At 39.1% G+C, this 15,691-nt stretch overlaps 1 pseudogene; it reads left to right on the top strand.

The window, feature by feature from the left end:
* The window catches only part of LOC101566592, a 10,557-nt pseudogene extending 309 nt beyond the window's left edge, over positions 1-10,248 (top strand).
* The last annotated feature ends 5,443 nt before the right edge of the window (positions 10,249-15,691 follow it).

The raw sequence follows: 15,691 nt of genomic DNA, 5'->3' as shown, positions 1-15,691 counted from the left end.
GTGGTGCTGGGGGATCGAACCGCGGTCCCTGATGCTTTGCTAAGCTTGTTCTAAGTAGGTGCTTTAGACCACTGAGCCATCTCTCCAGCCCCACAATCTATGTTTCAAAAACAACTAAATTTTACTGTACTTTAATGACCCAGATGTTGCAACAGATCTACAGTTAGTAATGAGGGATGAAATTTTATTCAATGAAATCAGTACATATGCTGGATATCAAAGATCCAAGTTACAAGCTGAGAATCATTTCACTGCAAGGATATTGTATTATCAGGGGAAAACATTAACTTTGGAATTTTATTCTCACTAACTTTATTAAAAATCAATAATTATATACCATATTTTAAAAAATGTAGGGATGGTCAAATAGCTCAGCAGATTAAAGTGCCTGCAAGCAGTCACAGTGGTTCCAGGCCTGTCATGCCAGCCCTGCCCCCGGGGGCACCGAGAGGGTGATTGAGACTGGGTGTGGTGGTGTGTGCCAGTAATCCCAGCTCTTGGGAGGCTGTAAACAGGTGGATCACTACAAGTCTGATCTAGTAGTGAGACGCTGAACACCCTGTAGACCCTTCCCTAAAACAAAAATAAATAAATAAAAATAAATTGTAGACAAATATTGAAATGTGAAAGATATAAGATGTAGACAGAGTGAATTTTAGAGAAATATTTCTGAAATCAATATATAGCATGAAATTAATAATAGATTACACATTGTAAATAAATTATTAAGCAACTTAAATAAATATAACAGTAAAAATTGTCCAAAATAAAAATGAAGAAGAAAGAATTTACCGGTCATATAATAGTTCACTCTGTGCCAAAATTAAAAACCTTATATTCATATAATTAGAATTCTCAAAGTAGAAAGGGGTAGGCAATAAATATTTAAAGATCTAAAAGGTTGAAATTATATACCACATTTCCAAGAAAAATGAACATTTTCATAAGAAATTTGAATAAAATCATACCAAGATACACAAAATTGAAATCGTCCAAAACTAATTGTAAAGAAAAAATCATTAAAGCGTATACATAAAAAATAGCTATGGAGGAACAAAATTAAATAGCATCTTATTCCAGATTAGAACTGCAAGCAGTTACAGGGGCCCTGGGGCTGCCATGCCTGTGGTGTGTAAGAAACTAGACTAATTAATTCAGATGACTAAAAGAAAAATAAATCTGTCCTCAATGAATTATGTAATTATAAATTATATATTCAAAAACTAAAAGTAAAATATTTCCATTTATACAAACTCAAAATATTCTAACAGCTCCAGAGGTAGCATATAGAAAATAACAAAGAGCATAATCCAGAAGGCAAAAGAAGTTGCTGTATGGTACTGGATAAAGAATAAAGAGCTTTCAAAATGGTAGCTATGGAGGACTATGTAAAATATATTAGATGAACCCATTTAAAAGGTCATTGATGGGGGCTGGGGAGATGGCTTAGTGGAGTAAGTGCTTCCCTGGCAAGCATAAGGACCTGAGTTTAATCCCCGGTCCCACCAAAATAATAATAATAATAATAATAATAATAATTAATTAATTAATTAAAAGGTCATTGAAGATTTCTATAGAACAGTATCAATCTTATTTTGGGTTACATACATATTTTTTCGTGTGTGTGTGTGTGTGTGTGTGTGTGTGTGTGTAAACCACAAGGAAGAAGTAGTATGAAGTCAATAGAAAATGGAAGTACACTTTTTTTTGTGTGGAACTGGGGATTGAACTCAGGCCCTTGCGCTTACCAGGCAAGACCAAGCAAGGGCTTATTCTACTGAGCTATCTTCAAGGCCCCTAAAGTTTCTCATAGTAGGAGAAAATATCATACCATGTCTTAAACGTAGATTGTGAGTCAAAGTTACAGCATAAATCTTAAAACAAAATTAAGACTAAACAATATTCAGAAAATGAATTAAATATTTCAAAACAATTCAACTAAGAAAAAGTTTTCATAATAGTGAAGAATTACTGAGAATAAGACATAACATAAATACTGGAATGGCAAATATATGGCCAACACTTTTAACAATTTAGAGATAGGATGTTGCACAAAGTTCTAATATGTTGTGAATATGGACAGTGTCCATGATGCTTACTGGTGGCCAGGTGTCACTTGTGGGACTGAGATACTGCTATTTCTTTGATATCCACCCTGTAGACACAGACAGAATCATGACCTATAGGGTGCAGGAGAAGTCCATTTGTAGAGTATGCTGATTGAAATATTTTGCTGCTCGATACAAAATAATAATTGAAATTCTCCTTTTGCATACCTCTTTTCTTCTGTGTTTAATTGTTTGCCCTATTTGGTGGGTTCTTTCCATTCTCATTCATGGAGTGTTGGTCATTTTGATCCTTCTCTAGAATATCATGTAGTAGTCTATGTAGGGTTGGCTTTGTCATCATGAAATTCCTTAGTTGTTCTTTGTCATGGAAGTATTTCACTTCTCCATTAATTTGAAAGAGAATTTTGCAGGGTATATCAGTCTGGGTTGGAATTTGTTTCCTTGTAAGACTTGTAGTACTTTACTCCATGCTCTTCTTGACTTGATGGTGTGTGAAGAGAAATCTGCTCTTATTCTGATGAGTTTTTCTTTAAATGTGATCTGCTTCTTTTCTCTAGAGGCTTTTAGTGTACTGTCCCTGTGCTGAGTTTCTGGGATCTTGATTATTATACATTTGGGTGTGGTTTTAATTAGGTTCAAGTTATTTGTCATTCTATGTGCTTCGGTTACCTGAATGTCAGATTTTTCCCCATATTTGGGGAGTTTTCTGCTATTACTTCTGCCCATACTCTTTTTAAATCATTTGTATCAACTCCTTCTTTCTCATTGATATCTATTAGTCTCATGTTGCTTATCTTTGCATTGTCTTGTAGATGATGAATTATTTTTTCCTACATCCTAGTTGTTTTTAAGAGATCTTTTCTTACCTTTTCATTAGTGGCAAATGTGTTTTCAAGGTCTGAAAGTCTATTTTCACTTTCATTCAAACGGTTTTGCCAGCTTGTGACTGAGGTTTTAGTTTCCAGTATAGCACTTTTAATCTGCTTCATGCATTCAATTTCTTGCCTATATGGCTCATTCAAGGATTCCATCATTTTTCCATTCTCCCCTATTTTTTTATGTTTTTTTCTTTAGAAGCACTTAGTACTTCTTTCATTATAGTTATCATTTCTTTTTTTACTTCAGAAATTATTTCTAACCTGATCTCCTCTATGGCTTTCTGCAGTTGTTTCTTTACTTCTGATGCTATTATTTCATAGATTTCAGGTGAGTGATTTCCAAATTCTCCTATGCTATTGTCTCCTGCACTTGTTCTGGGTGGGCACAGAGTTTGAGAATGTATTTTGCTCCTTCTCTTTGTCATTTTGTATAGCACTGTCTTCTGACCTTTGGTGTAGAGCTTTGGTAGTTATTACCTTAGCACCAGGTCCAGATCTGCCAAGTCCGAACTCATCCAAGTGGGTGTGGCTTGGGTCTGTCTGCTGTGCTCCACTTCTTTCTGCTGCAGCCCGTGGAAGTGAACCCGTTGTTGCACTCTAGCAAGACAGTCTGCTCCTGGATCAGCTGGGTGGGTCTTGCCTCAAGCCACAGGGAGTTCTGCAGCAGGGTTCCACACTGGGCCTGTCTGATGGAAGAAGTCCACTCACATGCAGGGGCTGGGTGCTGCTTTGAGCAAGCATCTAGTGGGCCCAGGTTGGTCCCACTCACATGCTGGCTCTGAGCTCTGTGTCCTGCAACTATTTATAGATGTATAGAATGACTGAGTTTTTCAAAGGAAAATGCAGAAAAAAATTTTAACTTTGAATTTGTGCATACTCGATCCATGTATTATTTCCCCAAACCATGCTACAGCCAAAAACTAATACTAAAACTAATCAAACATTGTGAGAAACACAAACCAGGCTCTATACTTCCATGTACAGGATTCTAATAATCTTATGTTACTATTTTGAAATATATGTATTAAATATACACATATAAATAATACATGAATTTCAAACCTTTTTTATCTCTCACCCATGATCACCTTCTAAAAGTAGTTGAAAAAATCATTTTCTTATGTTAGTTCAAATATAATTGAAAATTATGATCTGTATTTTTTAGATACTGTGGCATATTTTTCAGTAAAATCCTCCATCTTGCAATACTTTATTCTATGCTACGTGTTTATGTCTTCCCTATTTTGTAAATTGGCCCTTTTATGTAGGATGAGCAAGCACTAAGCTAAACAGTAATTTTGAAGAGACATCATCATCAGAGATAAAGACATTTAATAGCACAGCACATGTACAGCGTCTTAGGCATTAAGTTTCACGTGCAGCAAGAGCTTCCAAAGCTCCCAAGGCGTGTTCCTTCTTTCATGACATTAGCATGGTGTTTACAGGACTTTTTTGCTTGCCTCACGTAAGCCCACTTAAGTCCTGGTACAACTCACCAAAACAAATGACGCCACGATAGCAGAGCTTTCTGAAGCCTCATCAGTGTACTGTACAGCAAAGAAGAGGGAAGGGAAAAACTTCTGGTTGAGATGCAAATTGGATGCTTATGAAAATTTATGAAAGTGCAGGAAGAATTTAGGGATCGTGTTCAGGACAACGAAAATGGAGAACCAATTTCAAGACTGAGAGACATTTAAAGGGACTAGCAATAGGTTTCTGGAGACTGACTGTACAGCCTCTCTACTTAAAGTCCGCCCAGGCTCTGCTGATTATGGCTTCCAGGAAAATGATTACCCAATTTTCCCTACTCGAGACTAATATTTTATGACTCATGACTCCATCACTGCAGTGGGATTTCTATGCTCACTTCCTCTCCTCATGCAGCTGACCAGGGATCACAGCCATGCCAAATGTGTATGGACAGCCACTGTGCCTTGTTGCCTACTCCAGTGATTTTTCTTTTATTTAGTCTTTTTTTAAAAGCTAATAGAATTGTTTAATTACAGATGCCATCATAAACCAGACATAGGGTTGCATACCTGTCTTTCTTCAATATGCAAACCATACCTAGTGCACAGCCTTGCACCCCACAGCTGCACTGACCTCTCCCTTCAGTGAAGAAGAGGGTCTCTCCTGAAACACATACTGACATGTCTAACGTACCACCATTTTCCCTGCAGGCTTTGCTCTTTCCTTTCCTTTACTCCCTCTGTTACAAACCTTTGTCTCTTCTTCCACCAAATTACATTTTCAGGACTGGAGACATAGCTCAGTGGAATAAGTGCCTACCTGGCAAGTGCAAGGTCCTGAGTTCAGTTCTCAATACTGCAAAAACATAAACAAAGCAAATAAAAAAATTACATTTTCAATTTACTTTTTTCACTTTTATGCCTATTGTCAAGAGTCCAATAAAAGATTTTTTGAAAGTAGAGGAAGGGACTGGGGAGCTAGTTCTGTGGTGGAAGTACCTGCCGGGCAAGCATAAGGACCTGGTTTTGTTGCCCTGTACCACACACCGTGCTGGTTCAGAAACCCAGGCACACCATGCCAGCCATCAAAACCAGGTGTGGCGGCTCACACCTGTATTCCAGCGCTGGGGAGGCTGAGCCAGGAGGATCACTATGAGTCCACAATGGGTAGCAAGACCCTGTACCAAAAAAATAAAAGACTAAAAGAGTCTGATTATTTCATATCTCAGTGATTACATGTTGACTAGAAAATCTCTGTAGTCCTAAAATAAAGAGACCTTCCCTTTATTAAAAGTTGCTGTACCTCAAAATTTGATCATGCCATCAAATCCTCATAACAAACCTATTATCCTTTTATGCATGAATAAGATGACCAAAATCTTCTCATTACAATATGAAGAAAGTGTAATTTAAACCTAAAGTCTAAATTGTAGATTTGAGTTCTTTCTCCTGAGAACAATTTCCTTTTCAAAGGAAATAATTGCACATTATCCCCAAGAAAATTTACAGAACTCTTTTCGTATACTACAGAGAGAATAAAAACAAAACAAAGACTAAACACTGTGATAATGCTCTCTAGAATGCTGTAATGATGTATTTTGGATGATGGACCTTTTTACTGAAAAAAATTAGGAAACTCTGCAGCACAGATGGACAAGCATGAGGCCGTGGAACACGTGTCTGTCTTCTTTGCCTAACTCAAGGGGAAACATTTTGCATTTCAAGAAGCCAGTAGGGAAAGAAGTAGATACATGGCCTGAAACAAGGGCAGAAGTAAGAATGAGGAAGAAGTGAGAGCAAGTCAGATCCTCTGGAGAGAAAAGCCCCACCTGGAACTTCCACTGGCAAATAATAACCTAAGGATTTCTATGAAACAGCACGTCTGGCATTTATTTTATTTATGGCTTGTTTGATGCTTCTATCATTTACTCCCAGATTCTCAGTGCAAATACATTACATGTGACAACCTTGAGTTGGTTGTGATTTGTGGAAGGCTTCATAGACTCGATTTCTAGGAAACTAAGAAGATACTCAAGAAGACACGCCAAAGTGGCATCCGAGATCGCAGAACAGCCTGGCAGCCAGTGAACTGACTGCTTCTTCCTCTTGGTTTGTTCGAATGTAGCTACAAGAAGGTGCCTTCAAAGCAGGGTGTATGTTAAAGTAGATCTTCTGTTGCAGAAGACTGTAGATATACAAGAAAAAGACATCTGACATCCCACTTAAAATTGAGTCTATCCAATTAAATAAAGTATTACTCTACAAAAAATATTTCATGTTTAAAAATCTACAATAATTCCCTTCAAATCTAATTTCTATCTTTATGTACTCTATTTTCACATTCAGTTTATTTATTTATACAGATAAAAGTCAATCATCTATTACCTTCCATTAAGATACTCATTTAATCCTTTCTGTATACCTGCCACTCTAGGATTTATGACAGAACATCAGATGTATTTCTACCCTCCAAGTGTTTGTTCTATCCCAAAATTCTAGTTCTGAAATGGTTCTGTGAACTTTCCGTTGACCCCATGGTTTCTGGGCCTGTGACAGGGCAGGCAGCATGGTACACAAGAGTGATGGAGCAAAACTGCATTCTCCATGACAACCAGAAAGGGGCTCGAGGAAGGAAGGAAAGAATGAAGGAAGGAGGAGAAGAGGAAAGGAGGGGGAGAGGGGAGAGGAGGTAGGGGATGGGGCAGCGGGGACAAAATGGCAAAAGGGAAGGAGAAAGTAAAAGAGAAGGAGAGAGGGGGCACAATAGAGGTTGGGAACAAAATATACCTTTCAAAGACATATTCCCATTGACCTAATGCTTTAAACTAGACCTCATCTTCTAAAGTGTCACTACCTCCTACTAGTACTACCAGCTGTAGAATCAAACCTTACACACGTGAACATTTGTGAGGGTCACTCCATATCCAAACTGTAATATTCTACCTAACAACCCAAACTCTTATTTCAGCATCATGAGCTAAAATGAATTCAATCTATTTGTAAGGGTCTGAAACTATTAATCATTCCAGCATTGATGAACAGTTCCAGGCAATGGTGTCCTCTCAGACTCAAGTCAACGCTCGGCTGTGTGGCTCTGTACAAATCAAAACATGGGCTGGGAGATAGCTCGACAACCTAAGTACCTGCTTGGCAAGTGCAAGGACCCAAGTTTGAGTCCCAGTACTGCCCCAAAACCAGGCATGGTGACTCAGGCCTGTAATCTCAGCACTGGGGAGGCTGAGATAAGAGGATCACTATGAGTCTCAACTGTGTAGCAAGACGCTGTGTCAAATAAATAAATACATTTAAAACATAATTTAAAAATCAAAACATGAATTTTGTGCTTCCAACATGCAGGAATGGAATACAATGGGCACTAGATAAATATGTCTATGCCAAGATAAATAGAAAGAAGTAATGAGAAGAAAGCAAGAATGAAACCCAGCAGGTCAAACATTCAACCTGCAGTTGCATGTGCGGGATCCAGAGCACTTAGTAGTGTGCTGTGAGCTCCAAAGAACTTGGGCACCATACACGCTCCGGTCCTGCTGGCTGGTGTCACATGGCCGCTCTGCTGGGCTGTCCGTGATCATTATGTGAGGCTTTCCTAGGGATGCTTTCCATGTGCCTGGCTTCTCCAGCATCTTAGGTTCTGCAGTGCAGCTTCAGTTTTGCTTTTATGTCTTCAGGAATACCCTCTGGGAGTTCCCCACAGAGATTTCAACTCTGTCATTTACTATTTTCAGGCTTCTCCAGGCCTCTTATTGAAATCTGATTGAAGCCTCTATGACCCCACAACTCTTGCACTCTGCTTGCCTACAAGACTAGAGCCATGTAGGCAACACTTGCATAGTAACCATCACATGAGGCTCCTGGCTCCAGCAGCTTCCGAGTGCCTAGGCTTCTGAACATGGTCAAATGAATCCAGGGAAACAACTTTCCAGCCTTCTCTCTGGAAGCTGGTTGTGCTGGTGATCTGCTCTCAAAGCAAAGTCTTTTGAATTAATTTTCATTTTTCTACTCTGGGTGGGTAGAAAAATGAAAACTGGCTAGTGGGGCCCAGCAAGTTCCTGAAACTCCCTCAAGCCCTGTTGACTTTCATCCAAAGTACTCATCTTCTGGGCAGTGACAAGAGTCCCTTCAGTGGTGATAGCTCCTTTAAGCCAAAATTAAGGGTATTTCTTGCCTGGCTGAACTAAAACTTTTCAAATCTTTTTATTCTGTCCTTTGCTCATGATTCTCACCACAAATATGCTGGAAAACCACCAGCAATACCCATGCCACATTCATAGTGTAGTGCTGCCAGGAGAGGCACTCTGTCCTCTACTACTCTAGAGCACTGTATTTGAACTCAGCTCCATATAAATTCTCAGAGCATGGACAAAATTTACAACAGCCTTTCACTGAATGTAACAAAAACAATCTCTAGATTCCAGTCTTGAGATATCCTGAGCAAAGAACTTAGACCTGCCTTAGCATAAGAAACTGTCAACTAATATATGAGCATTGTTTTATGATGATAAATCTGTGCTAATTTGTTCTCCAGCAATAGAAAATAAATATTATTACAATTAGGGATTTAGAATAGTACATGAAGGCTTCTACAGAGTCAAAATAAATTACAAAATTATTTAAAAAGTTGAAAGTTCAAACGTGTACACCGTCTTTCTCCCTTAAATTTTAATAGCTTTTTAAATCCTTTATAAATTTTATATTAATCTATACTAGCATAACTTGGAGAGTTTTAAATGGCCAGATTGTGTTTAAATGTGCAGGAAAATTGAATACTATAAATTACTATTTAACAAGGAACCACTCTCCAAACTATTCATAACCATTACAAATAAATTTTGTTAATAATAAATTACCAGCTCTGCTCCGGTGTGTCTGCTGGCAGCCGCTCTTCCAGCGCTGTGCCTGCAGCGATCCAGACAGGATAGTGAAGGTTGGAGTGAACAGATTCGGCTATATTGGATATGTGGTCACTAGGGCTGCTTTCACCTCTGGCAAGGTGTAGGTTGTGGCCATCAGTGACCCTTTCATTAGCCTCAACTCCATGGTCTATGTGTTCATTATGTTTCTACCCATGATAAGTTCCACGGCACTGTCAAGGCTGTGAACAGCAAGTTCAACATCAACAGAAAGGCCATCATCATCTTCCAAGAGCGAGATCCTGCCAACATGAAGTGGGGTAACATTGATGCTGAGTACGCGGTAGAGTCCACAGGTGTCTTCACCACCGTGGAGAAGGCTGGAACTCACCAGAAGGGTGGCGCCAAAAGGGTCACCATCTCTACCCTCCCACCAATGCCTCCACCTCTGTGATGAGTGAATCATGAAAAGTATGACAACTCCCTCAGGATTGTAAGCAGTGCCTCCTGTACCCCAACTGCCTAGCCCCACTAGTCAAAGTCACCCATGATCACAGTCCACGCCATCACTGCCACCCAGAAGACTGTGGACGGCCTTTCTGGGAAACTTTGGCTGTGGCCACGGGGCTGCCCAGAGCATCATGCCTGTGTCCACAGGCACTGCTAAGGCAGTGGGCAAGGCAATCCCAGAGCTGAATGGGAAGCTCACAGGCATGGCCTTCTGTGTGTCCACACCCAACTTGTCATGGTGGATCTGACCTGCCACCTGGATAAAGTGGCCAAATGTGACATCCACAAGGTGGTGAAACAGGCATCAGATGGTCCCCTCAGAGGCATCCTGGGCTACACCAAGCACCAGGTTGTGTCTTGTGACTTCAACAATGACACCCACTCTTCCACCTTTGATACTAGAGCGGGCATGTCCTTGTATGACCACTTTGTCAAGCTCATTTCCTGGTAGGACAATGAGTTTGGCTACAACAACAGGGTGGTTGGCCTCACGGTCCACATGGCCTCCAAGAAGTAAGTGGCAAGACCAGAGGGATGGAGAGACTACCCTGGAGAAGTCACTGCCATACTCAGCCCCAGTACAGAGAATCTCCCCCTCAGAGCTTCCATCCCAGGACGCCTAGAAAGTGAGGGACCTCAGGAGCCCTGGCTCTTGCCATTTCACACCATCAATAAAGCCCATTGCACTCAAAACAGTAATAATAATAATAATAATAATAATAATAATAATAATAATAAATCACCAGTCACTGCTATTCAATAAGTTGGCTTATGTGCATTGAAAACACATGCCCATAAAAGGCAATATAATATTTAATATATAAATGTAATGTCAACATATACGCAATGCTAGTCCATTTTTAATAATACACAGAAAAAACTATTCAACTGAATGGGTGCAAAAGGAAAAAAGTTCTTCTGAAATGAAGACACCTGTGGAATAAGTTAGGAATTACTTATCTAGGCCAAAGAAACTTTTAAAATGTTGAAAATCTACAGAAAGGAATTTGTTTCTCTCTCTCAGACCTGCAGAGATATTCAAAACCCACCAGCCCAATAATCACACTCATACTCACACTTGAAAGATCATATTGCTTGCAATTTCCAGTCTACCCCGGTTTGTCCAATAGTAATTATGAGTAGAAATTTGAAAGGCGATTGAAAATGCGGTCCTCAAATCTGGGTAGTTGTAACAAAAGTTCTATCCTTTAAGTAGCAATTTCAGGGAGAAAGCCTATGAAATATGCAGCGCTGGAGAGCAATACACAGAGAACATATTAACTTTAGATAAATAAAGGAGAGCTGAGTCTACAGCCCAGGTCGGAAATGAGTCAAAATGAAGAAAGACTTGAATAGGTAAGAAAGTTGAAAAGCAATAGTAAAGTCACTTGAAAATTATTTGCTATCTTCCTGAAATGTTACTATGGTAGGTGGTATATGACTGATTCTATAATCTAGAGTTTATGTATCTAACAACAGTGCCTGGGCCAAGTGGTTATACCTGTGTGTGCCTCAGTTTCCTCATCCATAAGGCATTACACAGCTTGGAATGAGACACTGAACCTGTTGGTGTGGTAAGGGTATTTATGAAGCACATTGAATAGAATCACACACACTTATGACTGGCACAGCTTAAGTATGGGTAGTCATAATGCGTAGAACTCTGGGCAGAAATAATGCTTCGGTTACTACATGAATATATTCACAGCTCCATCAGTGTTTTGATTATCTCTTAGGTACCAGATAGGTTATCAAATGCTGGGGATGAATCAGAACCAGATGTAATCCATATCTTCAAGGAGCTTTGGTCTCATTGTGTCAAAGAAAGAAGTAACACCGGAGTGATAATGCCCCGTGAGAATTGCTGAGGAACATATAAAAGGAGAATAAAGATGATGTATGTGTGCTTGTAAGATTGGCATGAAGTTTCAATAAGATAATTTTTCCAAAAAAATATTTTGCTGCATTGTGAAGAACTTAGAAAATTAGCTCTTACCCTGTGTTCTTTTCTTTCATTTGTTGTTTTTCATAACTTTTATCTCCCACTAGCTAGTAAGTTCATGCAGGAAAGAAATCTTATTCCGTAGTGACTCAGAATCTTTACTCTAGAGAGAAAGACAGATTTGTATCCTTTCAGATTCAAAAAAACAGAGTAAACAATTATAGTGATATAAGCAAACAGTTATGGAAATTTAGATAATGGAACGATGTTCTGAGGAAGTGAGGAGTTTCAAAGTGTGTAATACCTCACTTAAGTCTTAAGTTGAAGGGTTTTCAACTTCTGGTTAAGTCTTAACCACAAAGGTTGAAAGAGCCATATGATGGAAGTATTTGATCAGCCCAGATTATTTGGTTAAAGGAAGTCTTTAGGGAAGATTTAAGAAGGCAGCACAGAAGAAATTTGGTGTGTGTGTTGGGGGGGAGCTGTGTTCTGGGAGGCAAACATGGTTGGTGAGCAGGACACTGAGCTCTTCATAATTTGGGCTTCAAGGTCAGAAATTTAAATCACATACAGAGAGCAATAAGAAGCGCTGAAACAAAGTTTCTGACTTTGCACCCTGGAATTTTCTTTTTGCTTAAGAGTTTGTGGATTTTCATCCCCACAGAAAAGCTTTGTTTTAAGATAGAGAACGCTGACTGAAGACTTACTGGCCCAAGATCCTGTAGACCGGTGCCGGGATCTGATTCTAATTTCTAGTAGTGCACTTAAGAAATGCATTCTCCGTGCTCTATAAATGTTTATGAAGCCAAATGGAAAGGCCTGAGCTTAGCTGGAAATCGTTTCTAACTGGTCTCCCAAGAAAAGTAGGTTTTGGGAGAATAGTCCAGACTTGAACACATATAAACATGTGTCCTAACAAGAAAAGCCTCTTACTCCACAAACTAATTGTTCTGCCTGAGAAGGTGACTACCAGACCTTTGCAGTCTGGAGCAGGCCTAGCAGCCCATACTGAAAGGGCGAAAGAGTATTTTCATCCAGAGGGGATGAACACTTCTCATCAAGAGTTTGTTTAAATAGAAAGTATTGAGGAGTAGAAATATGTTTTCAGTTTCTATTCATTTTGCTATCTCAGAAGAGTGCAGTTCAGTGTGCAACTCTTGAAGCTGCAAGTGTCAGAACACTGTTGTGAGTTTCCATGTGCCTTCTGAAAGCCAGCAGAGTGATTATTTCTCAGTGAACTGAGCATCGTATTAAGAACATAAGAGTTTGGCAGGCTAAGATTCAAATTTGAAAGTGGGTTTCTTCTTTTCCTCACAAGTAACCGTAGAATCTTTCTTAAAATACTGTCTCAAGCTTCTAACAAATGAGTTATGTCTTGTTTAACCACACTGTATTTGTAATCTATTATTTGGCCAATATGAGTCTGAATTTTGTAATGGGTGTGCCTTCGTATGTAGTAATTAAATTATGATTAAGTCAATTGAGATGATTATCTCGTGGTGTTTATGTTTCATTTAGGAGGCAATAACAGTATTAGTCATAGTACATGCTAGGCACACTAAATTGCCTAATGAGGTGTTCCTATTAATACACAAACACTGAAAACTATAATTTAGTGAAATTCAATCCTAGCAAAATACATAAATCAAGTCATGATCTCATGGCCTTTCCAAACGGAGACCACTACTTTGCACCTTACTGCTGTTTTTCCAGGCCGTTGTTCTGTACTCCCTCTATCAAGTCGTGGGCTTTCAGTACCATTGCGTGGCCCCAATCTTCATGAGCTACATTACCATAGATTAGATTTCAATATGAAGCACATTAAATTCACTCGTGTTACATGGGTGAGGTGGACAGAGCAATAATAGTTCCCGACACTTTCCGTTTAAAGAGAAAGTACCTAATTACCTGTTTTCTAAGTTAATGGTTTGTCATCTTTTTTGCCATTGCCATGGAGTCCAGAGGCATAAAATACTTCTGTTGGCATATAATTCATACTTCACTGCACAGGTTTTATGATTGTCAGAAGAGATATTGTTCCCTTTTCAGGCAACCACCATACTTTCAAAACATTTTAATAATACAGGTAATTCTTATCTATGTACTCACCAGTTTATTATTTTGAGTGCACGGGCAGTTAGTGATTCATTTGTTCACTGGTTTTATTCCCTGATTTTCCAGTGCAGTTATGTCTGATCATGTCCACTTAGAGCTGGTACCTTTATCACATTCAGTTTTCACTTACCTAAAATAAGATCAAATAAAGGCATCCATTGTCCCTATTCTTATGTAATTGAACAGGAAAATAGCTCTTTCATACTTGATTTATAGCTCATGTCAAGTGGCCAGCTTTGTAAGCTAAACAGTATAAAATATCCATTCTAGACTTACATAGGAATAAACTATGAAAGACAGAAGAGGAAAAATAGTCATTTTTATGAACTCTAAAGGAAATAAAAGTTATTCTTATTTCATGTCAAGCAAATGGTAAGAGAGTGATTTCCAATAATTTATCTCCTTAAAACTACTTTCAAGACTTCTATAGAAAAAAAAATATCTCTGGAATTAAATACTTGGAGAATTTCTGTTCAGCCTTTCCATTGATAGCCTGCTACATTGTTCTGTGTGCCATTGTAAAGCATGTTTCCAGTCACTGATATTTTAGAATACACCACTTGGAAATGGAAACATTGTTTTACTTTTATTTCAGCTTAAAAACAATTCCTTATAGGATGGCAGCTTGACTTTTTAAACAGTCTTTCCAGAATGCTAAGATCAACCCAAAAAATGCATGTAAACTGGAAATGAAAGTTAATGTAGTTGCATTGAACATTTCATAAAGCATGCCTTTATTCTAATTAAAATGATGTTCAGAATAAAATAAGCAATTTCTTTTTTTTAATGTATTTTGTTGTTATAGGGTGTCACTACGTAGCTCAGACTTGTGGTGATCCTCCTGCTTTTAGCCTCCCCAGCACTGGGATTACAGATATGCACTACCACCCCCAGACTCTGGCCTGTAATCACACCATGGGTGGTGGGGCCAGTGCGGCATGTGGTGCCAAGAATCAAACCTTGGTCCCCGCACTTGCCTAAGCTTACCTAAGCAAGCACTTTAGCCTGCGGAGCTATCTCTCCAACCCAAAAGGAACAATTTCTGAGAAATTAAAATATGCTGTCAGAATGTGGACTAATATTTGACTGGAGTAATTCAAAGAAAGCATCCTATTTATTAGCTTTGCTTTAAACAATCCTCAGTATGGACCATTAACTTTTTGGTGATTGATCAGGAAAAAAATGAAATAGTTTCATGTTTTATGTATGAAGCCTTCTTTTTTCTTAGCTCAGCTGAGTAGTACAACCCGGGAGCCACCGTGTGCCTGGAAATAGGAGCTGAGCCCACAGTATTCCTCTCCCAGAAGCATCCCAGATGGACGCACACAATCAATAACCCAAAAATTGCTGGCACAGGGAAGCGCTGTCCTGGGTTTTCACAAGGACCCGGCCCTGGAGGAAATAATGGAGGCTGTTACTTTAGCAGAGAAATATGTGCCTGGTGCTGCGATTCCCGCCCAGCTCCCACGGTAGAAAGAGAGCAGGAAGCAGAAGGCCAAGCAGGGACGCACAGGCAGAGCTGATGGGCAATAATAGCCCACTTTTCCCTCATAAGAGGAGAATTACTCACACCTGTTCCTTAGTTGGTGAGGCGCTCTGCAACATGTTTTTACTGTCCTTACACCACAGCAGTAAAATAGTTTTATTTTCTTAAATATCCATCTTTTAATACTTGTTACACAGCTTTAAGAAGTAATGCACTGCTCTGCTTCTATAATGTGCTAACACTGCCTGCTAATTTTTCTCACATGCTTCACTTATTTTTCTAAATCCTGGGCAAAATCCCCAGAAGGAAATGTCAGCTGCTTGTAACATTTCCTCTTCAGTAATTTTTTGA

This window comes from Octodon degus, unplaced genomic scaffold, assembly GCF_000260255.1.
Source record: "Octodon degus isolate 3935 unplaced genomic scaffold, OctDeg1.0 scaffold00004, whole genome shotgun sequence".
Lineage (NCBI taxonomy): Eukaryota > Metazoa > Chordata > Mammalia > Rodentia > Octodontidae > Octodon > Octodon degus.
This window is presented reverse-complemented; position numbering and strand designations above follow the sequence as displayed.